Source organism: Adiantum capillus-veneris, chromosome 20 (assembly GCF_014529385.1).
Source record: "Adiantum capillus-veneris isolate H3 chromosome 20, ASM1452938v2, whole genome shotgun sequence".
NCBI classification, from domain to species: domain Eukaryota; kingdom Viridiplantae; phylum Streptophyta; class Polypodiopsida; order Polypodiales; family Pteridaceae; genus Adiantum; species Adiantum capillus-veneris.
The window spans coordinates 26797372-26807098 of NC_140950.1; positions in this window are offsets into that span (position 1 = coordinate 26797372).

The window sequence follows — 9727 nt, forward strand, 5'->3', positions numbered from 1 at the left end:
CCCTCATTGATGTGTTGGTTCGAGGAGTTGCAAATTGACTGAATGGAGAAGTCTTCTTTCCCACTCTGTTGCCTTTTTCTAGTGTTCTTTCTCTGTTCCTGCAATTATTACTCTCATTTCAGCTATGGCCTCTTCTTTAGGTGATGTGCTCTTTTGGCTAAAGTTTTAGATTCATTGCTCTCTTCTAATCTTGTCCTTTGAGTTGTACTTGTCACTAGAATCTCTTTTCTAACGTGTTGCTTTTCCATGTCTTGCCTTTTCTTTGATGTTGTTTGAGTTTCTTGAGAAGATGATCTGGCTTATTGAGTTTTTTGTTGTCCCTGCTAAGAATCATATTCTCTCTATGCATCACTTTTCATGCCTTGGTCATCATCTTCGTGATTACGTGTGTTAGTGAACTTTGATTGCTTACAATCAAGCTTATCCAATAATGCAGCTACTAAAGCTTTCAAATATTAATTCTCCTTTTTTAGAGCTACATTTTTGGACTAGAGACTCTCCTCTCGAGCTAAGGATGTTGCGCTGGCACCATGTCACATTCTTTCTTGTACTCTGACTGCCCTCTCTAGTTCTAAAATTCTAGACTTCTCCCATCTAAAGGTGTTGTACCAGTTTCTGCTAGTCGTGACAAGTGCGGGTTGGACCTGATTTTGTTTACTATGTGGAGTTGGGCCACTAACTCTTATTCAACACTCACTAATTGAATTTACACCATTGCCAACTGATTTTCTAGTGTGTTAGCTTGGTTGATGACATCTCTAAATACTACTTGCATATTTTCAACTACTTCTTTATATGTGGCAATAACTTTATGGGTGGTTTCAATTCCTCATAGCAATCAACAAGTTTTTATTGTTGGATAAGTAGCTGGCTCTTTGACTCATGAGCTTCTTGCCTTGCACTCTGCACCTTTATGACTATGTCTTCTTGTTCTTTTTTGAGTGTATGTATCTAAGCATATTCTTCATTAAGCTCACCTTGTAATGTTTGGATGGTGTTGAGATCCTGTGTGTGCTCTTGCATAGCTACATTGTACATGTCAAAAGCTACTTGTTATAGGGCTTGGTAGTGTGGGTCATCATGTTCCATTGACAAGCAGAGGTACTAGATATGGGAACCGACCGTCTGACATCTTCTACAACAACAAGAGGATTTTGCGATTTGGGGAAGCTATCTTGATCCTTTGGCTCCTCTTGGGCGTCTTGATCCTATGATATTTTAGGTTGAGAGATCCTACCTTGTGTCGTTTTGTTTTTAAAATCTTTGTAGAAGCGTTCATCAGATTTGGAGTGCAAGCTCTCAATGCAGCTATCTATTTCTAGTCTCTCTTCAAACTTCTTTTCTTGTTCAGCCTCTTTCTTGGCTTCTTCTTTTTCTATCTTGGTTTTCTTCATCTGAGCCCACATTTCCTCCGAATGATCAGAAGTGATGGGAGTAGTCGATGGGTTTTTGGTGCGGATTTTACGGTATACCCATTTCTTAGAAAAATCCCCTTTGTAGACTCTTTGCTTATTAAATTCCTCAGCCAATCTTTCTTACCGAGCTTGATTTTGTGCCTTCTCTAGTTTAGGCATGGGCATTGGTCTTTTACCTTTCCTATCCACTTGCTCTTCTTTTGATGACTCTGACTCTTGCAATTTCTTTTATATTTTGTACAGGTAGTGGTTTGAGTAGAGCTTGACTTTGTCACCTGCTTGTCACCATCTTCCTCCTGGAGTTTGATCTAGTCATTTTGTAAAGGAGCTTTTGAAAAATCTTGGGCTACTCTAATAGATTGATAAGATATCATGTTCGATACTTATTAATAAGCTGACACTATGTGAGCTTTGAGTGCTTCTACTTTTTATGAGCAGCTCAAGTACATACTTTGGCATGATCAAGTTACTGGTGTGTTTTGCTGATAAGCCCATGTATAAAATGTAGCCACCGTATGGTTTGGTGTAGTGTGTTGGCATGGCCTCTTGTCTTTGATGTGGGAAAATTGCATGAACATGCAGATGGATCCTCTGTCTGAAAACTATAAAGACTCTACAAGTTTTGATGTGATCTTTACCTTGACTTTGTTGTTTTCAAAGGTGGATAGCTTAGTTGTGCCCTCCTTCGTAATGCTGGTGTAGAGCTCATGATCTTTTTGGATATTGATCCAACAAGTGAGATGTCCACAAGCAAAATTTTGATACTTTTTCTTTAAAGGCCAAATTTTGGCTCTATACTCACTTGGAATTGCCCAATTTCACTTTGGACTTGATGGATGATCTTCTTAAGTCAACGTGATTGCTTAACCTCATCCTTGCAGACTTCTAAGATCTAGATATGAAAAAATGAGAGAAAATCATGATTTTTTCTAGGAGTTACCCTAGAATGCACTTTTATCCCTTTTTCCAGATCTAGGGTCTTTGCCACCCTCTTTTAGTCTCTACTACTAGCATGTAGCTTGTTTTGGCCCTTTATGTTGGAGCCAACAAGTGGTTAGGCCTTGTGGCACCTTCCTCACTAAAGACATATTTGGGAATTTTGGGAATTATTCAAGTCCCATTTTTTTAAAATGAGACTTAAAAATACATTATTTTTTTATTAAGTTTGACCTCATGGTTGTTTGTGTGGAACCTTTGTGCCATATGAAATGAGGTAGTAGCATATGAATAGGGGGCTCAAACTTAAGTTCAGCCCTCACTTGGTGCTATTGATAGCTAATAGATACAAAGAATGTTTGAGTATATAATGGCCATGCGGCTCAAACTAATATATCCATTTTTTTATTTTGAAAAATGGGCAGAAGTTCAATGTTTACTATAAGCTTTTGCCTCTTTCTAGGCATTTTTCTTGAGCTTCAATCCCCTTATGTGCCCCCATTCTATGCCCCTTAGTTGGGGAGTCCACAAATTAAAATTGCATATAGCATGTGAGAACAAGAGGTACTTAAATAATCCCTACATGAATATTTTCAAGTATTATATGTACCCCTTATGTATGCATTTTTGTAAAAAAAACTAGACCTTATGTATGAAAATTTTCATTTATCAATTTTCACTATAAGATAGCATGTGCCACTGCAGGGAGACCTCTTTAGGGCTATTTTCCACCACTATACAACTACCATCACCATTGTCACCCGGTGGGAGATGTTGCATGAATCTCAATGAGACCTGAGATGCATTAACGAGGAAAAAATTTGGGCTACTTCTCACACACAGCAGAGTCTCCAAATGAGCTATTGTCCACCACTCCTCATCTATTGTCACCGCAATCAAGTGCTATGATTGGGTTCAATTTGCCCCTATCAGTGGTGGATCTTAGAGGTACAAGTGAAAATTAGTAAGCAATAGCACCATCTCCAAGGTTGTAAGTGCTTTTGTACAACTTTATCATGCATGCAAGCTAATGTTAAGCTCAATATTGGAAGAAAATTTCATTGCAGCACCTGACATCAAAGAATAGTTCTACAAATGGTAGGGGAGAGCCATTTTCTGACGATATGTACATACGGAAAGGGAGAGCCGTTGTCATAATCTGACGGATCTAAAGTTTGAATTTAAAAATTCAAATTAAAGTGCATTTCTTTAATGAGGTTCACTGGATTTTGTGTCTTTAACTAAATAATGGTGCACTCCAACCAAAAGGGAGACCACCCATCGAGAACACCCCCTTTTGCTAGTTTCTAAAAGAGAAGTGCAATGTCTTAAGATCATGATGCAATGCTTTCATCTCCGTCAACCTCAAGTTTGAGCTTCATGAGACCACCCAAAAGTGAGACCACCCACTGAGCACACACACCCTTTTACTAGCCTCTAAAAGAGAAATGCAATGTCTTTGGATCATGATGCAAGGCTTTCATCTCGGTCCACCTCAAGTTTGAGCTTCACTCTTTATTTGAGGTTTGAGATCCAAACTTTGAAGATTCACATAGAGTATGGATTACGCTTTGTGTCAAGTTTGAGCCCCAACTCTTATATTTTGAAGTGGTCTTGGTTTAATGATACAAAAATATACCAGTAGAGTGTAAGGTAGTCATTTTGCAAGATCTCTACAAGTAGTCCCAGAATTGAGCAAGCTCTTTTTTATGTTTATGTCAACACAATTTGGACCGCCCATTTTTTTTGTAAGCATTTTCAAAGAGCCTTGATCTAGACTTTTAGTCTCAACATCTTTTTGACAAAACTTTTGTCCTTGATATGGCTATTGTTCATTGGAGAAGATGTATAGGTAATGAAAATTAACCATTTTATATTCTAATTTATTAACACCTTTTATGCATGCTTGCACAACTAGAGTTGGCATTAGCAATAGATGCCACAATCCCTCCTGCAAGAGTTTGAGTCTCACAAAGTCTTTTGGCATGATCCCTGTCACTTGAGAAGCATACTTTCAAAATCTCACAATAATTTTTAAGGAGAGGATCTCCACCACTCTTGGCGTAATAGAGTCAAGCATTTGCTTCCTGATCATACAGCTTTTACACCTTCTTGTCAGAATAACTTACGTGTAGCATTGCCACAAGCGTTGGGCTCCAAGACAAAACTTAGTGCTTCGTAAATAGCACTTCCTTAGTAGTTTGTATAGATATGTGTATACATGACAATTGCTTTGCAAGCTGAGGAAGAAACTCCTTTTCATGATAGAATTCATCTAGTTGTAGACAAGAATGATGTGCATCCTCAACCAAAATTGTTCTAGCAAATAGAGGAAAGAAGAATTGTCCCATTTTTGTGCATTTTTTTAAAATTCCAAAACTGATTTTACTAGCTCTTTCTCAATTTTTGTTGGTCAACTTGCATCCAAAATTCACTCATATACTTAAACACACTTGCTGAACACACTGATGAAGTATCATGCACAAATTGTTTTCAAGCTTCACATGCAAGAGAAAATCAGGATTTTGTCTCACAGATGCTGATTAATGCCTTTTTGAGAATTTTGGCTATGGTTGTGCATTCACACTATTTTGTTCATGCAATTCATGCCTTGAATCACCTACTTTCTTGGATGCACTATCCTCCTTTAAGCTTTCACTACTTTTGGCAAAAGATCTTTTTAGTGATATGCAGATCCAAATTGATGATGAGAGCACTTGTCATACTTGCCTACTTACCCTACTCCTAATTCTATTTTCTTACATTTTTTTTTGCCTAGTGCAATCTTTACCACTTTATCAGTCAATGAAGTCTTGCACCAAGCTCCAAACATATCTAAAACCCTTATCTTAACTGTATACACTTTTGGAGTGAGAAACTCACCACAATCACAAAATACAAGGACCACGGATTCCCTGATCTTCTTTTCTAACCTATCTAATCTACTAGTTTGCTTATGGAAAATATGTCGAACTTGACTGTGTTCACTCTAGTCTGGGTACTTTTATCCTAGCAACAACGATGCCAATGTCTAGGGGCCCACAAGAGTCAACACCTATCAATACTGTGAAAGACATGGTGTTAGCAGGTTGCTACAAAATGGACATAGCATAGCTATTAGGCACTAACATATGTCAATACTCAGAGAAGCGACTCAGAATGGGGCACAAAGTCTCTTTGAGGTTGTCAATCTCAAGAAGTGAACCTACAAAACTACACAATCGACTAATTTAGAAAATCTATCACTCTCTAGTCCTGAAATCTTCCTATGTCCCATCTGAACACTCTAGGTCATCACCCCTTTTTGACATCCAAATAGTGTCGGGATGCAACAAAACTTAAGGAGGAGTATAACACACCTAAGGGCACAATCCTTCCAAGTTATGTGGTCATCCATCAATGAGGTAACAAAATCACGACCCATCCCAAAAAAATGTGCATAAACTACAATAGAACTGTATAAAAGAGTAGCTCTATGGCATAGAAACGCTCTTACAAGGTCAAAACATAAAAAAATAACCATTTTAGCACTCAAATCCATGCATTTAGCTCACAAACAGGTTGTCACAAACCACAAAAAATTTAAGGATAGTTACACTTAGATTCAAGAGCAAGTGACAAGGAACACAATGCACTAATTGGAATCGACTTTTGATTACCAAACAAAGAGAAAGATTGATTACAAGATGTAGCAGACATGCAACTCATTGTCGACGTACAAAAGCTCTTTTGAGATAATGATTATGTCACCTTTGAAACTAAGGGTTTTGACCTAAAGACTTGGGACCCTTTCCCACGGCCATTGGCCACTTTACAAGGCTTGTAGGTTCTGAGTGGGAAATAGAGAATAATGGGCTAGATGAATACATTTCAAGAATCATTACTTTCTAAATACAAAGCTTCTTTGGAAAAAATATATATTACAATGAAGTGTGGCATATAGACGTCTCTTTAGGTGTCTAACCGCTGCATCCTCCAAACATTCCCCCCTTCCTATTTATTGCGCATCCTCATGTAAACTACAGCTGTCTATGTTTGTGTGATTGGGCTTGCTGGGCCAATGGCTATAGTCTTTAGTACTCCAATGTTCTTTTTTCTAGTGTCTTGGTGAGTTGCCAGACCTTCTCTACCTGTGCTTTGATTTCTATCTTTGTTGACAGCTCCATGAATGGGTTATTGCTGAGAGTGCTCCCCAATAGTGGCGCCAATGTTAGCGGGTCCCCATGACAAACGTCTGCAACATAGCTATCTGGCACTAACATATGTCAATACTCAAGGAAGAGAATCGGGATGGGGCATAGAGACTCTTTGAATTTGTCAGTCTCAAGAAGTGGACCTACAAAACTACGCAATCGACTACTTTAGAAAGTCTATAATTCTCTACTTTAGAAAGTCTATAATTCTCTAGTCCAAAAATCTTCCTATGTCCCTTCTCACCACTCTAGGTCATCACGCCTTTTTGACATCCACACAGTGTCGAGATGCAATTAAACTTAAGAAGGAGTACAACAACACCTAAGGACACAATCCTACCAAATTTTGTGGTCATCCGGTGAGGTACCAAAATCACGATCCATCCCAAAAAATGTGCATAAAACTACAATAGAACTGTTCTAAGGGGTGGCTCTATGGCATAGAAACTCTCTGACAAGGTCTAAACATAAAAAAATAACCATTTTAGCACTCAAATCCATGCATTTAGCTCACAAAGAGGTTACAACAAAATTGATAATGATTACACTTAGATTCAAGAGCAAGAGACAAGGAACACAATGCACTAATTGAAATCAATTTTTGATCACTAGACAAAGAGAAAGATAGATTGCAATATGTAGCAGAGCTCACCATCGATGTAAAAAATCTCTTTTGAGATAATGATAATGTCACCTTTGAAACTCAGGGTTTTGACCCAAAGACTTGGGACCCTAGTTTGGGTCTATAATGAGGTGTTGTGGGGCATTCTTGGACTTTGTTTTAATGGACTTGGGGAATTCTTGTAATAAGTCTCATTTGTTGGGCATCACTCAAATCATTTATTCCACCATATGGGTTGGTTATCAATGATTGTTTGAACATGTGTAGCAGTTACACGAACATTCCTGTAACCCCCTTGTGGTTGGGCTCGAGGGTAGGCAACATTTTCCTTTTCCATAAGAGGGATTTGTATCTCATCAATGGAAGTGCAATCATTTCATGCCCCAGATTCTTCACAACCTCATCAGGTGTAATCATGAGAAGATCAGCTGATTCTAACACCTCGAGTTCATATTGCAAATATTCTTTGTGTGAAGGATCATGCATTTCTGAGATCCACCGCTAAATTTTGTCTCTAGCAATCTTGGGTGCTTGCGTATCAGCTAGATCTTCAAACTCAGGCAATGTCGTTTCTTTCTCATACTGGGCATCTCTGTTTGTTGAAAATAATTTGCCATTTTGACCCTACTATAGTAGAAAAATCAAACTCCTCCATAGGTGTTTTTGTCACATCCCTATAACTATGGTCCTTCAAATTTATCCTTGTCGTGGTTTCCATATGTCTCAGGTAGATATGGTCATATCCCCAGCCGTAGACCATTTTTAGTTTTTTCATGAATGGTCTTCCTAGAATGATATCATAGTTTTTCTTCTTGACAAAGTCAACAATAGCAAAGGTTTACTCATATTCAATGCCACAAGAAGTAACAACTGCTTTTTCTAGTTGTCCTATCCTGGGCCTCTCCACGTGTCCGTCCGCAAGCAACAATTTCATCCTTGTAGCCCTCACTGCTGGTTGTCCCCATGTTTTTCATACCTCTTTTGTTGTGATGGAAACACCGGCTCCGCTATCAAGGATTTCCATGGTTTTTACACCTTGGAATTCCACAGAAAGAGTGGTGTTCCCATATTCTCCCTCATAGTACTCACCGACCTTGTTTAAAGGAACCGGCCTAGTGTTTAGCTGAGGCATTTCAAGCTCTTTGATCCCTTTCCGTGATTTGAGCCATTGGTTTTTTAGCACCAAAATTTCTCTAGGAATTTTCCCACAATACCCCACATGTTTGATTGTATTATGAGCAACTCGGCTAACGTTATCGTACAGATGACTGGGGTAGAAAGAATATATATCAGCCCTTTTGATCGATGACCTTGTTGGGAGTCAGTCTTTGTGATGGGACTGCGACAACCTCTAACTTGGCCTTGTACTCTCCCGTATAGGATGGTAGTGTTCTTAGTGAATGGGTTTGACTATCCATAGACTGTAAAGATCCTTTGTCTCCCCAATACGATTCCACTTCTAGATTCATTTGAGATCTAGCCTCAATTTCCTCTATTGGTCGAAGAGACACTCCTCTTCCATCACTCATTTGGTTTACTTGTATGCTTAGCTCACTTGCTTCATTGGCCTCTCTGACTTGTTTCCACAATTTGTCAAGACCATCTATTTCATTACAGCTGTCAGGTATAGATTTGTGAAATCCCTTGAAAGAGTTATCCGTGGTATTTAACACTATCCTTGGTTCTAATGCGGGGTCCTTGAGCTTTGGTCTGTGCTCATGAATGGAATATGGCTCTTTTCATTCCTGGCTTGGTGGGATTACTTGTGTAGATGGGACAAGGATCACACCCTCAGTTTTTCCAATTGGTGGTTCTAGTAAAGCTTGGGCTTTTTTAATCACACATTTCAAGCCTGCCCTTTTCTAGTTCCGCATATGGAAATTTCATCCACGTCTGTTCTTGGGTTTGGTTGTTGTTGAGCCGTGTGTCATAGGATTTTAGGAGGGCATGTAATGGCTCATTAACCTTCCTGACCAATACTTATCCTCTTGAACTAGCACTTCTTGGTTTTTCACCTGTGGATGGTTCTTCTGGAGGGCATGTAATGGCTCATAGGATTTTAGGAGGGCATGTAATGGCTCATTAACCTTCCTGACCAATACTTATCCTCTTGAACTAGCACTTCTTGGTTTTTCACCTGTGGATGGTTCTTCTGGAGGTTGAGTTGTTGAGATGTCGAGCTCTACATCTTAAGCTTGCATCCACTACGGGTCTTGGCCGCTTATGGAATTCACTCATTGGCACGTTAGGTGACCAACACGGAGGATCTCTGCGAGTGATTCTACAGTTGGACTACACTTATAGTGCCAGCCTAGTACGCTTCTAGCGAGTTCACACTTAGTGACCGCATGTCCATATGTGCTACTTTTCAATTTTAGCACTTAGTCATTTGGTACTCTCTTTTCTGTGAGAAGAAGAAGAAGCCTTCCATCTCTGTGTGGTGTGTGCTTGTATTGTGTAGCTCTCTTGCATCCTCTTTCTTTACATGAAATGCCTCTATAAGAGAAGGTGCAACCATTTCTTTATGTTGTCTTATCTTCTCTTAATCTTGGGTAAGGTTC